We start from the raw sequence: 18,083 nt of genomic DNA, 5'->3' as shown, positions 1-18,083 counted from the left end.
TGTAGCAGCAAGCACCCCAAGCGTCCTCAGGGTTTGCAGCTACCACAGGTTCTTGGATCTGCTTTGTTAAAGGAAAGCAACTCAAAATGGGTTAACAAGCTTACTTTAATCAGTCAGACATATATCGTTTACCTTGTTCAGGAGAAAAGGTCAGTACCCTGAACCTCAAAGTATACAGGCATAATTATCAAGACAGAAACATCAAGTAGACAGATTTCCAAACTGTCCAACCATTACATCCATACCCAGTCAACATCTGGGTTTCCACATTCTGGGTTTTTCAAAGCCGGGGGACTCTCAACAACGGCTTCCCAGAATTCAGATCAAATCACAGAACACTTCTCAAAGTGAGTCCCAAAACAAAGCTACACATCAGTGCTTATATAGCCTTCTCCTGGCTCAGAGAATGTAACAACCTTTTTGACCCACTGGCCAATCAAAAAGTATCTTCTGAAAAACAAGCCTCCCTCCCCAGGCTTCTGGTGCACTTTAGCCTAGGGGCAGGGAAGATCTTTAAAATTTACATTCGCATTACAATGGATTGGGGAAGGTAGAAGCTGGAGCTGCGGGGAAGTCCTGCTTCTACTCTGCCATCTTGACTCCGCTGCTCCTCTATGTTTCTTTAATGCTCAAGACATTGACTTTGCATAATATTGACCAGAGATATGCATAAATGGAGGAATAGATGTTGTTTTGCATGAGGAGCATTGTGGTTTAGTGGAAAGAACTGGATGTAGGGTAAGAACTCAGTTCTCATCCTTTTTTTGCCTCTTTGTAGTTGGGTAATTTTGGAAAAAATCATCAAGCCTTATTTTCTTTCTTTGTAAAACTAGACTAGTCCAACCTATTGTGAGGCTCAACTGAGATAATCTGTGTGAAAGCTTGAAAGATAGGCAAAGATGAAAGTGTTGTTGGTGGTAATTTTGAAGGACTCCATTTGCTGGATATCAGTTAGCCATTCTTGTGATTTAAGTTTATTTATACATTTAAATCTTTGCAAAAGTGTTTGGTCCTGTCATTCAAAATAATGGGAACATTAGCCAACCCCTCTGCTTTAAATTATGGCCATAATTAAAATGATGCTCCAGCTGTTGTCTGATGAAAGGAGAACACACCGGGACAATCACTTCCTTTGTTCTAGATATATTCCCATTAATAAAATCTAAACCCACCATTTCTGTTTTGGTTATATGTCATTCATTCTGTTTTCATTAATATTGAGTTTACAGTCAACTAAAATCTCTTTTTTTTCACATGAACTGTTTTCTAGGCCAACTTGTGTTCATTAAGTTGATTTTCTGAACTCAAGTGTGGGAATTTAGATTTACACTTTGATGGATCTGTGATTTCATTGATGGGAGATTCCCTAACCTATGACAGATTGCTACCCATCTACAATTTGATGCTCTGTAATAATTGTCTACAGAGGATTAATATATCATGCTGAAAAACTTGAAGTCTTTTAATATTTTACAAGCACCAGCTCAACACTCAGTCTGTTCATATATTATCTCTTGCTCTCACTATATGATTGACCTCTCTTTTTTTCTGGTCCATTTCATGAGTACAAATTGTAATAGCTAATTTGCTACAGTTAATTTGCTCCTACCCTTACATCTTTCAATTTCCTATTAGGTCACCTGGAAATTTGGTTCCCCTAAGATGGCGGAATGCCTTGGTTGGCAGGCCCATAGTAGCAATAAGGATACTGATGAAAAAAATGTGTTTGTTGGCAGATAGTAGTAAGGAATCACTGAATGAATTGTAATGACTTCCACAATGTGATGCAGCCTATTTTCTCTTTCCTATTCAATTTTAGACCCAACACACTTTCAGTCTGCAGTGTTTTTCGTATTTCCTGCATGTAAGCTGTCTTTTGCACTCCACCAAAAGGTGTGCCATGGAGCAAAGAATATTTGGGGACATTCTGCTGGAAAACAGTTTTTCCCCAATATTTTCTGAGTTCTGAGGAGTACATGAACTTTAACTGGAGGTTGATTACCCAAAGTATCACTGATCTTAACCTCAGGAAAGAGGCTTGTATGCAGGGCCTGAGAGCCAAGCAAGCAGAAGGAAGGAAGAAGATGCAGGAAATGAATACTATTAAGAGCAGAGGACAGAAAGTTTGGAGTCATGGAAAGTGGGCTATGACATCAACAGTAGCTATGATGAGTTCCAAACCAGGATGACATATTTCCGACGTAAACCATGTCCCAACCAAAACCTGTAATGTTGCTCCCGTTCAGGGCAGGATGTTTCTTTTCCCTCCTATGACCCTTCCTCTATGGATATCAAATGTATTGTGGATTATTTCCTCGTTTTAAACCACCTTCTCTCTGTTTAGGAAATGTTAACTTTTGTTATAAATGTGTAAATTGTTTCTTAAGAGAAAAATGTAATAAAAATATTGATGACAAAAATCCAAAGGTATGTGTTGTATTTCAGTTGATGGTTATAGATACCAAGTGGGTGAGAGTGAGATGGAGGGTGGATTTCAGAAGAGAGATCGCATGCCTGAGTTAGATGGGGGAACTGTGATTCACGTTTTGGAAACATTAGGACAAAATATGAAGACCAGCATTAGACTTTTATAAATCTGACAAAGACCCCAAAACTTAGGTATCCATAGAAACAAACTTCTGATCTTTTAAGAGCCCTAGGCTGCTAAGGAAGCTAAGCAAAGGTTTTTTATACTGCAGTCACCATTTTGCACATTGGAGTTAGAAGGAAAAAAAGACACTCCCCCCCCCAAAAGGGGAAGTTGAATCAGTAGAAAGGGAAAGTCATATCTCTGAATGGAGAATGAGGGAAACTCCACATGAGGAAGAGAGGAAGAAGGTACTGTCTAGGCATACTCAAACCGGTCCTCTGACTCGGAGGACAATTGACAGTGTAATCTTCCTAGTTCCCTAGAAACACCTACTATGTATACATACACATGCACATACACATACACATGCACATATGCGCACAGACATACACAGGCACACAAATAATTTGTACTAATCTATTGTTTCCTTGACAAAGGGGAAATTCTGATGAGAACATACCTCTCTTGCTATTTTTAGACTTTCTGAATTGCCTAGCATCCTGGAAAGTTAAGTGACTTGCTCAGTTATGAAAACCCTTGAAGGAGAAATCTGAGAAGACACCTTTCTCTTTCAACACAGAAGTGAGAGGTTATGAATTGGAAACACTATATATAATGCCCAGAGTTACATAGTATGCATCAGATACAAGATTAACCCTATACATTCTTAACTGATTATCACTTTTTATCCACTATCCCATCTGTCTTTCACGTATATGTGTGTGTGTGTGCATACATAAATCATGGATTCCTAGACAGATCCTGCCTTCTAACTTAAAAGACTACCTTTGCCTCTGATATCTTTAGTTTCTTGTCCAGATTTTCATAATTCCTAGAATTCCAAGAGTTTCTTCCTAGGTTCATTCTGAATTCTTCTTTTAGAGGCTCCACCTTGACTTTCAATGGAGTGAGTCTTATAGCTATTACATTGCTCTTATGGTTTAGCAGTCTTTCCCTTACATATTTTTCCAAAATATTTCATTGATACCTTTTATTTTTCTGTCACTAATATTTCTAAATGTCTTTCTCTACTTTCTCCTCCATAGGGAATTATCCTTTATTAAAAAAAAAAAGGAAAAACAGTTTGGTAAAACTAATCCGCATATTAAAAGTGTCTGACATTGTATGGAGTGCTGCTGACCCACATCCTCCCATCCTCCCAGCTCTATAATTGAAGGGGAATAAGAGGAAATGGCAACTTCTCAAATTGCTGCTTTAAGAGTTATAAATCTCTTCGCAGACGATTTTCCCAACAGGACACTTTCTTATAGGATAGCATCCCAAGAAAATGCATCTATGATTCAGGATTCTAGGGGTAAGACTGGGAGGGGGTTGAGGTTTCCAGTGTGATCACTCACAAATCCTAATTGCTTTTCTCTCCATTAAAAATTAGTCAATTTGCTTCAAATAGCCTTACAAAAATAAATTTACTGGGAACTTATAGTAAGAAGAGTTGGTGCAAAACCTTTCTTCCAACCTGGGGACATACTCCTTCCTCACACACATCACAACACACACACACACACACAAACACACACACATTATCTCTTGGGGAGAGTGGATTTAACCTTGGAGTATAGTAGCAGAGAGGCACACACAGAGAGAACTCATGAAGCAAAGGGGCATGTCGAGATTCCTGGCTCTAGAGGTTCTTTCCCTTCCATGGAATCCTCATTAAATTTGTGCTGTTAGTGGGGAGTTTGTGATTCAGGGAAGGTGAGGTATTCATGATCTTTTTCTCAACTAGTTCGACTCCTTGTAGTATGTGGCATCTCAATCTGCTCCCCTGCTCTGCTGGCATATCATTAGGCTTTGTTGTTGCTGTTGCTTGACTGGAATGTTCAGTTACTTGCCTTCCAACCTTTCTAGATCTTGGAATACTTATAAGGTCACTGCCTAGGCCCGTCCATATTAAGACTGCTGCTTACTCATCTCCTACCATGCTATTGTTATTGACTCTGGTGAACTGTGCTACTCTTTCTAGTTACCAGTGGACCCTGTGGGGACCTCTAGATCTCCTGAACTCACAAAGTTACTACCTGGACTCGTAAACATTGAGTGACTTCTTTGCTGAGTATTAGAAAAGAAAAAAACACAAAAGAAACAGAGAGGCCATGTGATCATAGACATATTACAGTCATGTGGGAGAGTTTGATGTGCTTCCTTTCCCCTACCTGCTAGTTCAAAGTAGCCTTCTTCTTTTGAAGATATAGGGGAAAGAGTAAAAGAGATAGACAGGGCACCATTTTTGTTTGCACATTCAATTGCAGCTCAGCAACTTGTGAGCTGTAAGTTCTTCTGGCTGTACTGCTGTCCAGAGGCCTTTCATTATTATGTAATGGCAATTCCTCAGCCATAAATGTCCAGAACCAGGCCTTCAAAATTCTATATGCTGCATTTGAACCAGATAGAAAAAAAATGCACATGTTCTGCAAAATCTCCCAGGAAGGACAGATCTTAGCATGCTCCCCTTTTCACATTAATTTCACAATATTTAGTTTCAGTTGTTTCGCTGCCTTTCTTCCCATTTACATCGTTCTAGTTGCGTCTATTGTTTTCCTGCTTCTACTGACTTCACTTTGTATCTGTTCATATGTTTTCCCATGCTTCTCTTTAGTTATCATATTTCTTGTTTTCTTATAGCCTAGTACCCTAACTTGTTAGCAAGTCCTCAAGAGACTAGAAGCTATTTTTCCCAGTTCTTTGGTACAACAAGAAATACAACTATAAATATTTCAGTCTAAATGAGGTCTTTCATTTTATCATTGACTTCCTTAGGAGCATTTACTTAGCATTGGAATCCCTAGGTTGAAGATTATGGACAGTGTAATCATCATGTCTGTCCTAGGATAATGCAGGAGTCTACTAATTGCTCGCCATGCCTTAAGTCTCCTACTGCCCCAGTCTGTAGCTTATATACCACCAAAGTCATTTTCCTGAAGTCTCAGATCTGATCATGACTCCTCTACTCAATCTACTCCAATGGCTTTTTATTGCTTCTAGTATAAAAAAAAAAAACCTCTTCTGTTTAGCTATTATAATCCTTTACAACCTGGCCTCACTCTACCCTTACAGTCTTGTTGGACACTGCTTTTCCTCCTGTGATCTGTGATCCAGTCAAATTGCACTTCATGCTGTTCTTGGCATACAATATCTAATTTCTCATCTCCAGACCTTTGCATTGGCCAATCCTCATTACCTGAAATGTATTCCTCCCTTACATTTGCCAGAGTTCCTCATAACATTTTCTGCAGGAAGCCTTTCTGGATCATCTTAGTGTCCTTCACTCTAAACTATTTTGTATGTAACTGCTTTATTTATTCACTTTACAAGCATACTATGTGCGTATGCATACAAGCATATCCACATATATAAATATGTATATAAAAATATATGCACTTCTCTCCCCCACCAAAACCTAAACTCCATGTAAATAAGGATTGTCTCATTCATTATACATACATTTCCAGGGCCTCTTACATACCGTGTTTCCCCAATAATAAGACACTGTCTTATTATTTTTTTGGACAGAAAAACACCAGAGGGCTTATTTTCAGGGGAGGGCTTATTTTAATGAACATTGACAGCAATTTTATTAAACAGGTAAATGTGAACAAAAAAATGTACCTTTATTCAATAAGCAAATCACTGGGGAAGAACAGGATGACGCGCTCACTGCTGCAGCTCTGATTGGATGCAGCTCGGAGCGCAGCGTGCGTTTCACCGGGGGAGGGGGAGACGGTGCATACAGAGGGTACCGTAATGTAGCGTGTAGTGCACGGGATCACCTTCACTACAGTAGCAATCTCAATAGGGCTTATTTTCGGGGGAGGGCTTATTTTAGAGGAATCTTACACAGTAAGGGGAGGGCTTATTTTCGGGATAGGTCTTATTATCGGGGAAACACGGTAGGAGGCATTGTTGTATGGCTGTGAAACCTGGACAGTGCCATGCCAAGAAACTGAATCACTTCCATTTAAATTGCCTCAGGAAGATTCTGAAGATCACCTTGCAGGACAAGATACCAGACTCTGAGGTCCTACTCAAACTAAACTGCCAAGCATCCAAATTCTGCTTCAGAGAGCACAACTCCATGTTGTTCCAATGCAAAAAGACTATTTTGTGGAGAACTCACACAGGGCAAATGTTCACATGGTGGTCAGAGGAAGTGATCCAAGGACACTTTTAAGGTCTCTCTCAAGAACTTTGGAATTGGTTGTGTGATATGGGAGACACTGGCACAGGACCACTCAGCATGACATACCCACATCAGAGAAGGTGCTGAAGCAGAATTGAAATAGCTCAAAGGAAATGCAGGATGCACCAATTTAGAGAATCCACCCCAAATGTTCACACAGACTGTTTGTGTCCAACCTTTGGTAGAGCATTCTGAGTTAGAATTGGTCTGATCAGTCATGGTTGGATGCACTGAAACTTGACTTTAGCACAGTGATGTCATTTTGGTCCTCTTTGAGAAGAAGGACAGCAATGAACTGACCTATTGTTATGCATCCAAATATGAATTCCTGGGTACCCTGTAGTAATTCTGCAGTCTTTCAGAGGTCTATGGTCCTTGCTTGGGCTGGGAAGCACTGATCTAATATAATTGCTTAATTTTATAACTGAAGAAAAAGGTATCAGAGTGGTTAGGTTACTTGTACAAGGTCACACAGTAAGTAGAAATATGAGTCACATTTCCTGACTCTTAGGTCAATGCTGTTTCCATTACAGCTGGTTAGACCCATGCTAGCTAATGCCATATAAAACCTGAGAGCCTTTTCCAAAGAATACATTATCTGCTTACAAGTTAATTCAGGTCCAGTTGGTGAGAAGCTTATATTCGAGTGTACTTATCCTCTCCAAACATTGGATCTAGCTTACTAACAATATGACATTGAATTTCACCTATGCCTATCATGACATCTTACCTTTTACACTGAGAATGCAGATCTTCTATTATATTTCTCTCAGAAGAATTTTCCAGGGGCGGCTAGGTGATGCAGTGAATAGAGTGTCAGACCTGAAGTCAGGAGGACCTGAGTTCAAATCTGGCCGCAAACACTTTACACAAAAACTAGATGTCTGACCTTGGGCAAGTCACTTAACTCCAATTGCCCTGCCCTCCCCTTTCCAAACAAAAAGCAAAAAAAAAAATCTAAAAAAAAGAAGAGTTTTTCAGTGATAAATAATTGCTAAGTTCTTCCATGTCAGTAAAGAAGCAAAAATATTATTCAAACTTATCCTGTTAACTCTAAATTTATATATGCTTTATAATATAAACAGTTAAGAGCCAGCTTCTTTGACAGCTTGGTTTAGGTCTTATCTTTTAGCAATGATTGGGGGTGGGGGTGGGGTGCGGTGGATTCAAATGTTTAATTCTGTCACTCCAAAGCTCCAAATTACTGAAAACATATAATTTTTGTTTTGTTAATTTCCTCCTTAAAATAAAAATAAAATCTGTGATTTTATATGCAAAGTTTGAACCAAATCAATCAGATATTCTATTTTCCTTCCTGAATCTCAAGAGGAGAAATTAATTCCTCGATGAATAATTATAACATTCACTTAGAATTTTACCTGATGTAGATATACAAACATTCATAAATGTGCCAATTAATCACAGTTTTTTTAAATGAGCAAGTGATCCTTCCTCAAGAGATAATTGACATAAGAGACCATTGAGCTGTTGCAGTTCTCTGTGGGAAAAAGTGGGGTGGGAGGAGACATTAACTGCCTTTTAAAATCAGATTTTTTTTTTATGGGAACAGGTTGAGGTAATAATGCACTAGGAAAAGTATAGGGAAGATTACAAGGATGTTAGAAATAGTTTTGCTAGACATGTGCTATTTTATGAGTGCTAATAAGTAAGGTGAGGAAAAACTAGCAAAGCAGACTGGGAGGTAGATGAGAACTAATTTCCTAGAATTGGTCATGATTACATTTATGGATTGCTTTGTGGTCGTGAGTATTTTGTGTAAATTATTTCATTTCCAAATACAATGAGATCCAAAGGATTACTTTCTTTGCAGGTTAGGTTCTTTCAGGATAAGACCTAATTCACATGAGGACAGACTTAGAACCCCTTAGTTGGGAACAGTGACCCCCATTCTCTGTGCTAGAATGTCCATTACATGTAGAATTAGGAATTATGAGTTGAGTTATCCTGATTCCACCACTAATTAGCACCACTGTCATGTTATAATTATAACTTATGAGTTATAATGAAAATTAAGTAATTTGTACAAAGTCATTTAATGACTTAGGTTGACTCAAATCTAGGCCTTTCCCAAAAAAAGTTTAACTGAAAGGTACCATAGCAGCAAGTACCCTAGCATACCCAGGATGACTACTAGCACAGGTTCTTAGATCTGCTTTTCTAAAAGAAAGCAACTCAAAATGGGTTAACAAACTTACTTCAATGAATCACACATATATCATTTACCTAGTTCAGGGGGAAAAGCACCCTGAACTTCAGAGAATACAAACAGAAGTTACAACAGAAAATAACACAAGTGAGCAGACAGGACTTCCAGCTGTCTGACCATTACATCCATACCTAGTTAGTTACCAGAGAGTGAAGCACCAATATCTGGGTTTTCAAAGCCTGGGGGCTCAACAGTTGTCCAGAGTCTCATTTGGACAAATAACACAACTCTTCCCAAAATGAGTCCCAAAGCAAAACCTCACATCAGGGTATAGATAGCCTTCTCCTGGCTCAGAGAATGTCATAGTCCTCTTGACCCACTGCCCAATCACGACACAACAAGGTGTGGGCATTCCTGAAAAACAAGCCTCCCACCACAAGCTCCATGTGACCACATTCAGCCTGTTAGGGGGAAGAGTATATTTTTCAAATCAGGGAAGGTTCTCAGATTCACTTAAACCTATCAAGGGGCCAAGGGGCAGGGAAGATCTTCAGATTCCCGTTATCATTATGGTACTTAATATAATTATGTACATATATAAAATGCAAATATCTCATTCTTTTGTGATAGAGGAAATAGATCTACCTTATCTACTATATGTAGTTATCCCTTCCACACTGACTTTCCACATTGCAGTTTCCATATGTCATGGATCAGCATAAGAAATTATATGGAAATTTTGGGGGAGTTTTGTGGAAGCCACATACAATATATAGATGCTAGCAGATGACACAGAAAAGGTTTAGAAATGCATAAAATATATGTATAGTATTCCATAATATCAATAAATATTGCCTTTTAATGCCACAGATCTGCCCAAATTTTACGATAAGGTACTGCAAACACTCCATAGAAAAAATTAAAAAAAATCAGACTTCTTTTCTGGTATGATAAACCAAAAAATTTTATGTGGATTTTCCAGAACCTATTGGCTGGACCCCTAACTCCTGTGATATGGAAGGGAATAACATATTTATATACAGAAGCAGTAAGGGGGAGTAGTGGTTAGAGTATTGAATCTGGAATCAAGAAGACTTTAGTTTAAATCCAGTCTGAGAAACTTACCAGCTATATGACCCTGGGCAAGTCACATAATCCATATCGGTATCAGTTTCCTTGTCTATAAAATGTTTGGAATAAGAGTGCCTATCTGCCAAGGTTATTGTTGGGATAAATGAGATATTTGCAAAGCACTTTGCAAAACTTACGGCACTATAAAAACGCATCATCATCACTGGCATCATCAGGATATTTGGTGCCTTTCTGTTAAACTCTTTTGGGGAAAGGCTTAGACATGAGCAAACCTTTAATTTTGCTTAAGAGATTATCCTCAGAGAGCCACTCTGGTTTAGGGGCATAATGAGCCAGAGACAATGAGGTCAAAAGACTTTCTTTGCAAGGTAGGCTGTCTCAGGATAGGACCTAATTCACATGAGTATAGACCTAAAACCCCTTAGTTGAAAACCATGACCCGCATTCTCTGTTCTAGAATGCCCATTATTTGTAGAATTAGGAATTGAGTTGTGTTACCCTGATCCCACCACTAGTTAGCACCATTAATGACTTTGTACAAAGTACTTGATTTTCAATGTACCTCAGTAAAATGAGACTAATACTTGAATCTCCCTATATGGCAGATTTCCTGTGAAGACAAAATAAAAATAAGAAATGTGAAATCAATTCAATAAACATAGCAACTTGTAAAGCACAGTACTGTGACTATATTGGTATAAAAGATAAGAAAAAAAATTGTTAGTCAGTCAGTCACTAGCATTTATTAAGTGTTAATATGTGTCATGCACTGACCTAATAATTTAAGATATAACAACAATACCAACAGCTAGGATTTATATAACACTTATTGTGTTTCAGGCATCAGAGCAAAACAACACATAATTATTAAGCACTTACTATGTGCCAGTCACGTTGCTGCATTCTGGGGATAGAAATAATAGCAAGAAAAGGGCAGTCCCTTCCCCTAGAGTTTATATTCAAGTGCAGGGAAGACAACACATAAAAGAGAACTGAAAGCCAGGTGGGAGATGGGAATGTTACCCTTGTGGATACTAATCTATTTATGTTTATATGTGCTGTTGTTCAGTTCCTATATTTGTGACCATTTAAATTTGACCAAAATTTACAATTTGGGTCATTGTGGCTTTCTTTGTGTTGATATATGGGAAAATGTATCCCAAAAGAATGTTTTCCTTATATTTATTATCACACTTTTTAAATTATACACTACTACAATCATGACACTCAACAAAATAGGCAAGGATAATTTTGTTTCCTTCTTGCCTCCTTATTCTTTCCTCTCTCAGACATTTTCTCCATATAACTGAGCTCAAATCTAAGCATCTATGAAAAAAAATGTGTGATTGTCAAACAGTCCAAAAAGATTAATCGAGGAAAAGAAATTATGCTTATTAAAACCCAATGAACATACAATGGAGATTGACATACCATTGTATTTATTCATTAACTAATTAATCAAGTGTCCATTAAATATTTAATATTTGGGCATTGTAATATCTTATCTTCCTTTAATGTTTTGAAATACTTCCAAATGATCATACTGTACTGTACTTATAACAAACAAGTAAACCTTTAAAGTTTCTCAGTATGTCAATCAAAGATGTTTCATTTGTTTCTGATTGAATTTCTGCAAAGTAGCATGGTAAAACTCAAAATGAAAAGTTAACTGAAAGTCAGAAGATTTAATTTCAAATTCTGTCTTTGCTTCAGATTAACTAGGTGACCTTGATCAAACCTGCCTTTTTAGATCTCCATTTCCCCATATGTACAATGAGGTAGTTGGGCAAGATGGATTTCTATGGGTCTATGACACTGCTTTGACATTTCCTGGCACAAATGTCAAAAAAAGTATGCCCAATTATTATTAGAAAAATTGTTAGGAGATAAGCCCCTAGAGATTGGGTGGGGGGAGGGCATGCAGTTGTAGGTAGGAATTCTTGAAGAAGATGATGTTTGATCTGTCTTAAAAGAAGAGAGGTAATCTATGGGGCTGAGGTAAGGACAGAATACATTTCAGGCACATCTGGTGGTGAATGAGAAGGCATGATGATGGGAGTTCTAATCTTGCATGTGAGGAATAGAAAGCAATCCAGTTTGCTTGGACTTCGGAATATGGGCAGGGGAGAAATTCTTATCCAATAAACCTGGAAAGATATTGATCCAGGTTATGTAAGGGCTGTAAAAGATAAATAAAGGAATTTGTATTTGATCTGAGAAACAAAATGGGAGCCACTGGAGTGGACTGGGTCAGAGAACAACTTGGTCATATCTGCACTTAAAGAAAATGACTTGACTGTAGTGTATGTGATGGACTGGAATGGTGAGAACTTGAAGTCAAGAAGCCTACTTTCTGTTTTGTTGACTTCCCCATTCCAGACATCTGGCCTCACTGTTCATCTGCTTCCTTCTGTGTACACACACCCATTGTGATCCCAGGCTTCCTCCAATGCTTTTAGTTCAAGCTTATTGTACTGTCTTCTTTTCGATTTTTCCACAAACGTCTTTACTTCCTTGAATTTTAAAACCAGTATTTCTTCCATGTGCTCGGTTTTGAAGAAACTAATTCAACTCTGAGTAAACCGTGACTCAGGAAGCTCTCTGCATTGTTGCCCACTCTTTCTCCCATTGTCTCTGACTCAGAGGGCCAGAAGAAGACACTGGCATATTCATTGGTTCTGAACTTCTGCTTCTAAGATGTTAATCTTTCACTGTCCTTCAATGATGAGTAAACCATGACTCAGGAAGCATTGTTGCCCACTCTTTCTCCCATTGTCTCTGACTCAGAGGGCCAGGAGAAGACACTGGCATATTCACTGGTTCTAAGATGTTAATCTTTCACTGTCCTTCAGTGATCTGTCCTCTTGTGAGGTTCATGTAGTGCACTCGGTCCAGCTGCTCTTTATTCTGATTGCTGTCACCTATTGACCTTCGGATCCTTTTCTAATTTGTCTTTTTAATTATTTTAGGGGCAGTGAGGTGGTGCAGTGGAATGAGCCCCAGCTCTGGAGTGGAACAGTAATGGAATCTGAAGTTCCCTTTGCATTGGGAAGCTGAGAGTTACTTAGCACCTAGTTCAAATTAAGCCTCTGTTAAAGAAACAGAAGGCAGGAACCCTTGTTGCTGATGTAACAGGAAGGGGCTGAATTGGGATGAGCAACATTGTATATAAGGAAAAACTCCAGAGAGGGAGAGTCAGAACTTCTTGGGATGAACACTTGAAGGCTGGGCTGCTGCTGCTGGATTGTAACTTCTGTGGAGAAAGTGATTTTGATTTTGAGAAGGAAGCTGCTGAAGACTTCTGAGGGCCAGCTGGAGCTGCTGAGGCTACTGAGGATTTCTGAGGGCCAGCTGGAGCTGCTGAAGACTGAGGAAGCATGGCTGTGGTGTTGGTATTCTGTATAAATGTTGCTGTGGCTTTGTTAATGTGAATGAATGTCCTCATGGCTTTGTTAAGTCTTGTCTTCCCAGGAAAAGAGACTGTGAAGGATTTGAGATGGACTGGACACTGTGAGCTCCAATGTGGAGCAGGAACTGCTTGGAGAGCTGGACAAGGAACAGGGAGGTGGTTAGATTTGGGTGGAAGCTGGGACTATGGAAGAGAAGCCATGGAAGTTGAAAGCCTGTCCTGAGTTAAGATGAAAAGACCTCTCTGTGGGTATTGAGTCATGACTGAAATTGTACTAGTGACCTAAGAGTGGGTGGCTTGTGTATTTCCTACTACCCCTTAAGAGGGTACTGAGTAGTGACTGATGACTAAGTAGTGACTGATGATTGAATAGTGACTGATTTGTAACTTAGTGTGCCCCATGGGTAGAGGACTTTGATCTTTTATACTTTGTGATTGAATGATTGAGTTACTAAGTGATTGATTGACTAAATGATTGTACTTTGTTCAAAACTATGTGACCACTTTGGTGAAAACTATGTGGCCATTTTGGTGATAAGTTATTGAGTTATTATGTTATTGTGAATACTGTATTTTGATTTTCTGTGATAAGTTATAACATTGTGAATTCTGTACCTTGATTTTCTGTGAATTTTTTGTTCTTATTTGTTATTGAATAAGTAGAGTGTTTACTATATTATGTAATCAGAACCTTGAAAGCTGTTGACAGCAGCCGTCCTCTGGAAAACTGCTCATGCTTGGCTTTACATGGAATCAGGAGGACCTGAGTTCAAATCCAGTCTTAGATTCTTACTAGCTTTGTGGCCCTGGGCAAGTCATTTAACCCCAGTTACCTCAAAAACACACATACATATATGTATATGTATGTGTATGTGTATGTGTACATATATATATAGTAAATTTAAGCATGAACACAAATATACAAAGAAAAAATTTAAAAATCATATATGAAACAAAACTTGTGTTATATTTGTTGTATTCTATAGTTTTAAAAAATGTATTAAAGTAGTAACAAAATTGTCCTGTTTTTAATTACTCTGATTCCAGCTTATAATCTCACTCTCAACTTGTACCATTATTCTGAGGGACTTCAATATGTATTTTGTCCTCCTCAACTTTTACACATTTTTTTGTTATTTTGCTTCTTTCCATGCTGTCTATATTTCAACTAACAGTGCCCTGTCAGGTGAAAATCAATCCTGGTTGGTGAACAATTAATAAGGGTGTGGACTTTCAAATGAGAAGGTGGGCTGAAAGTCTTCAGTTCTTCCTACTGAGAATATGGCTTGGTTGTGAGACTCAGCTGCCTCCAGTAATCTGGACAAAGGAACCCATCTCTACCCAGACCACTCTGGTTGATTGCCCTAAACTCCAAAGCAGGGGTACAAGGACATGAGCTTCATTCTTTGGGGCTGTGATTCACCTAGATTATATTCTATTTACCCTATAAACAAGTAAGGTCTCCTAGTTGGGCGGGGTCCTGCCCAAGATTACCAAATGTGTATAGAGAGAATTAGGCCAATTTCATCTATCAGTCTTGTCCTTCAGAGACTGATTGAATGACCTATTGGAGCTGGTCTCTAAAGGAGGAAATAGAAAGGAAAAATCTTAATTCCAATTTGATAATTGGTTATTAATATAATAGAAAAATAATGACTTCTCTCAGTATTTTGTACACTTTGAAGGTTGTATAAATGTTATTGTTCAGTTACTTTCAATTGTTTGATTTTTTGTGACCCCTTTGAAGTTTTCTCAGCAAAGATACTGGAATTGTTTGCCAGTTCTTTCTCCAGTTCATTTTACAGATGAGGAAACTGAGGCAAACAAGGTTAAGTGACTTGCCCACGGTTAAATCACATAGTTAGTGAGTGTGTCTTGAGACCAAATTTGAACTGGGGTCTTCCTGATTCCAAGTCAGGGCCCCTATACACTATGCCACCTAGCTGCCTGTGGGGATCCTTGCTGTTCAGCAGCCAGGCTGAAAAAGAGTTACTTACCCAGAGGCTGTGAGAAGGATGCATCAAAGAGACAGGACTCCAAGAGTGGTAGAAAGTAGAGCCATCTTTATTACCCCACATATGAGCTTTTATAGGAAGCTTCCTAATTGTTTTCCCCTGAGGACATTGCTCAAATCTTTGTTTCCAGGCCAAGGGTTATACCCCATTTATCATGAGGACACAATGCTCCCACCTGTGTGTTTGAGCTCCTTCCTGGGGGACTGTAGCGGCAAGCACCTCAAGCATCCTCAGGGTTTGCTGCCACCACAGGTTCTTGGATCTGCTTTGATAAAGGAAAGCAACTCAAAATGGGTTAACAAGCTTACTTTAATCAGTCAAACATATATCATTTACCTCGTTCAGGGGAAAAAGGTCAGCACCCTGAACTTCAAAGTATACAGGCAGAATTATCAAGACAGAAACAGATCAAGTAGACAGATTTCAAACTGTCCAACCATTACATCAATACCCAATGAACATCTGGGTTTCACCATCTGGGTTTTTCAAAGCCGGGGGGGCTCAGGACAACGGCTTCCCAGAATCCAGATCAAATCACAGAACACTTCTCAAAGTGAGCCCCCAAAACAAAGCTACACATCAGGGCTTATATAGCCTTCTCCTGGCTCAGAGAATGTAACAACCTTATCGACTCACTGGCCAATCAAGAAGTATCTACTGAAAAACAAGCCTCCTGCCCCAGGCTCCAGGTGCCCTTTAGCCTAGGGACAGGGAAGATCTTACAAATTTACATTCCCATTACATTCCTCCCCAAGATCTTTCATGCCCATAGCATAGACAAGTTACTTTTGAATTAGCATTAAACCTCTCTTAGGTCACATTTTCAAGATACAGAAGTAAAGTTACCAAAGTAGCCACTGGGCCCTAAACAAACACAAAGTGCATTGCATTATCACTTCAATTCAAAAACAAGAGTCCAAATAAAGTTCTCTTGGGGTGAGGGGTGGGGTGTCCTTCCCCTCACATAGCTCCAGCCCCTGCTTCCAAGTACAGAGAGGGGGCTGGGCAACAAAACCAACGAGGTGGGGTCCTTGGGGGTCCATGGCACTTCATCCCACCCACCATAGTCACAAGTCCATCCTCACCCTGGGTCCCAAACTGTGAGATGCAGCCAGGAAACACATTCAGTGCCCCTGCTTTGCTGCTCAGTTCTTATCTTTTCCTGTGGCTGAATTCCGAACTCCTGGGTTCCTTCTCCTCCCGCAGGCGGCAGCCGCTCCTGGCTTCTGCCCAGGTCCCGATGCAGGCAGCTCACCATTCTCACTCTCAGCTCAGTGAAGTCTGCATGCAAACCATTCTTCTCTCCTGCTCCACGGCTCCACAGAATTACAGCTACCATAACTGGGAAACAAACAATTATCCCAGCCCCCATACTTTCCTTTTACTCTGCAGATCCTGTTCGTGACACCATTTTGTAGCAGCAAGCACCCCAAGTGTCCTCAGGGTTTGCTGCCACCACAGGTTCTTGGATCTGCTTTGATAAAGGAAAGCAACTCAAAATGGGTTAACAAGCTTACTTTAATCAGTCAAATATATATTGTTTACCTTGTTCAGGGGGAAAAGATCAGCACCCTGAACTTCAAAGTATACAGGCAGAATTATCAAGACAGAAACAGATCAAGTAGACAGCTTTCCAAACTGTCCAACCATTACATCCATACCCAATCAACATCTGGGTTTCAACATCTGGGTTTTTCAAAGCTGGGGTGGCTCTGGACAACGGCTTCCCAGAATCCAGATCAAATCACAGAACACTTCTCAAAGTGAGCCCTCAAAACAGAGCTACACATCAGGGCTTATATAGCCTTCTCCTGGCTCAGAGAATGTAACAACCTTCTGGACCCACTGGCCAATCAAGAAGTATTTACTGAAAAACAAGCCTCCCACCCCAGGCTGCAGGTGCACTTTAGCCTAGGGGCAGGGAAGATCTTTAAAATTTGCATTTCCATTACAGGAATGGGGAACTGATCCAGGCCTAATAGCAGGCTCTTCAGCTGAGAGGGCTCATTCAGCCATCAGGGGCAGACTGTGACTGTGGTCCTCTACAGCTGCCTATGTAGAGATGCCAGCCATTATTGCTGAGTTGGTTTCATAGAGTAACAAACAATCCCTTTTCTTAAAGCTGTGTCTCTACTTTTTCTCCTCCTCCTCTTTCCTCTTCATATCTGTCAGGCACAGAGTACCAATAAAATAATTCTTCCTGCTGAGGTGTGAGGATTAGGTAACATAGTTTAAGAACTTCATTTTAAAGAATGATGATTTGCATTCATAGTTTGCTTGCTGTCATTAATAGTCTCTAGTTTTCTTATTGACTCCTCCTGTTTTCTTTGTTACTTTGGTTTTGTCTGGTAGTATGGGTTGCTCAAAGACCTGTAGCAATAGCTTTTCTTCTTTTTCACTGGTGGTATGAATAGGGAAAGATGTAGTACATGACTGAGGCATAGGAAACTCTAGAAAGAAACGAGAATAGGAAGTATACGTGGATATGGACTCTGTCTACTGACAAGAAAAGGCATATGCATTTCTATGCCATATAAATGGGTACTTGGGCAGAGTTTGAATGGATTAACAGTTGTCAAATGAGGATAATGGTTTCCCCTGTTTCCAAGGAG

The sequence above is a fragment of the Petaurus breviceps genome, unplaced genomic scaffold, assembly GCF_028583685.1.
Source record: "Petaurus breviceps papuanus isolate PSGF00001 unplaced genomic scaffold, PetGlider_PUasm1.0 38, whole genome shotgun sequence".
In the NCBI taxonomy this organism is placed as follows: domain Eukaryota; kingdom Metazoa; phylum Chordata; class Mammalia; order Diprotodontia; family Petauridae; genus Petaurus; species Petaurus breviceps.
The sequence above is the reverse complement of the archived record's forward strand: the minus strand, read 5'-3'. Positions refer to the sequence as shown.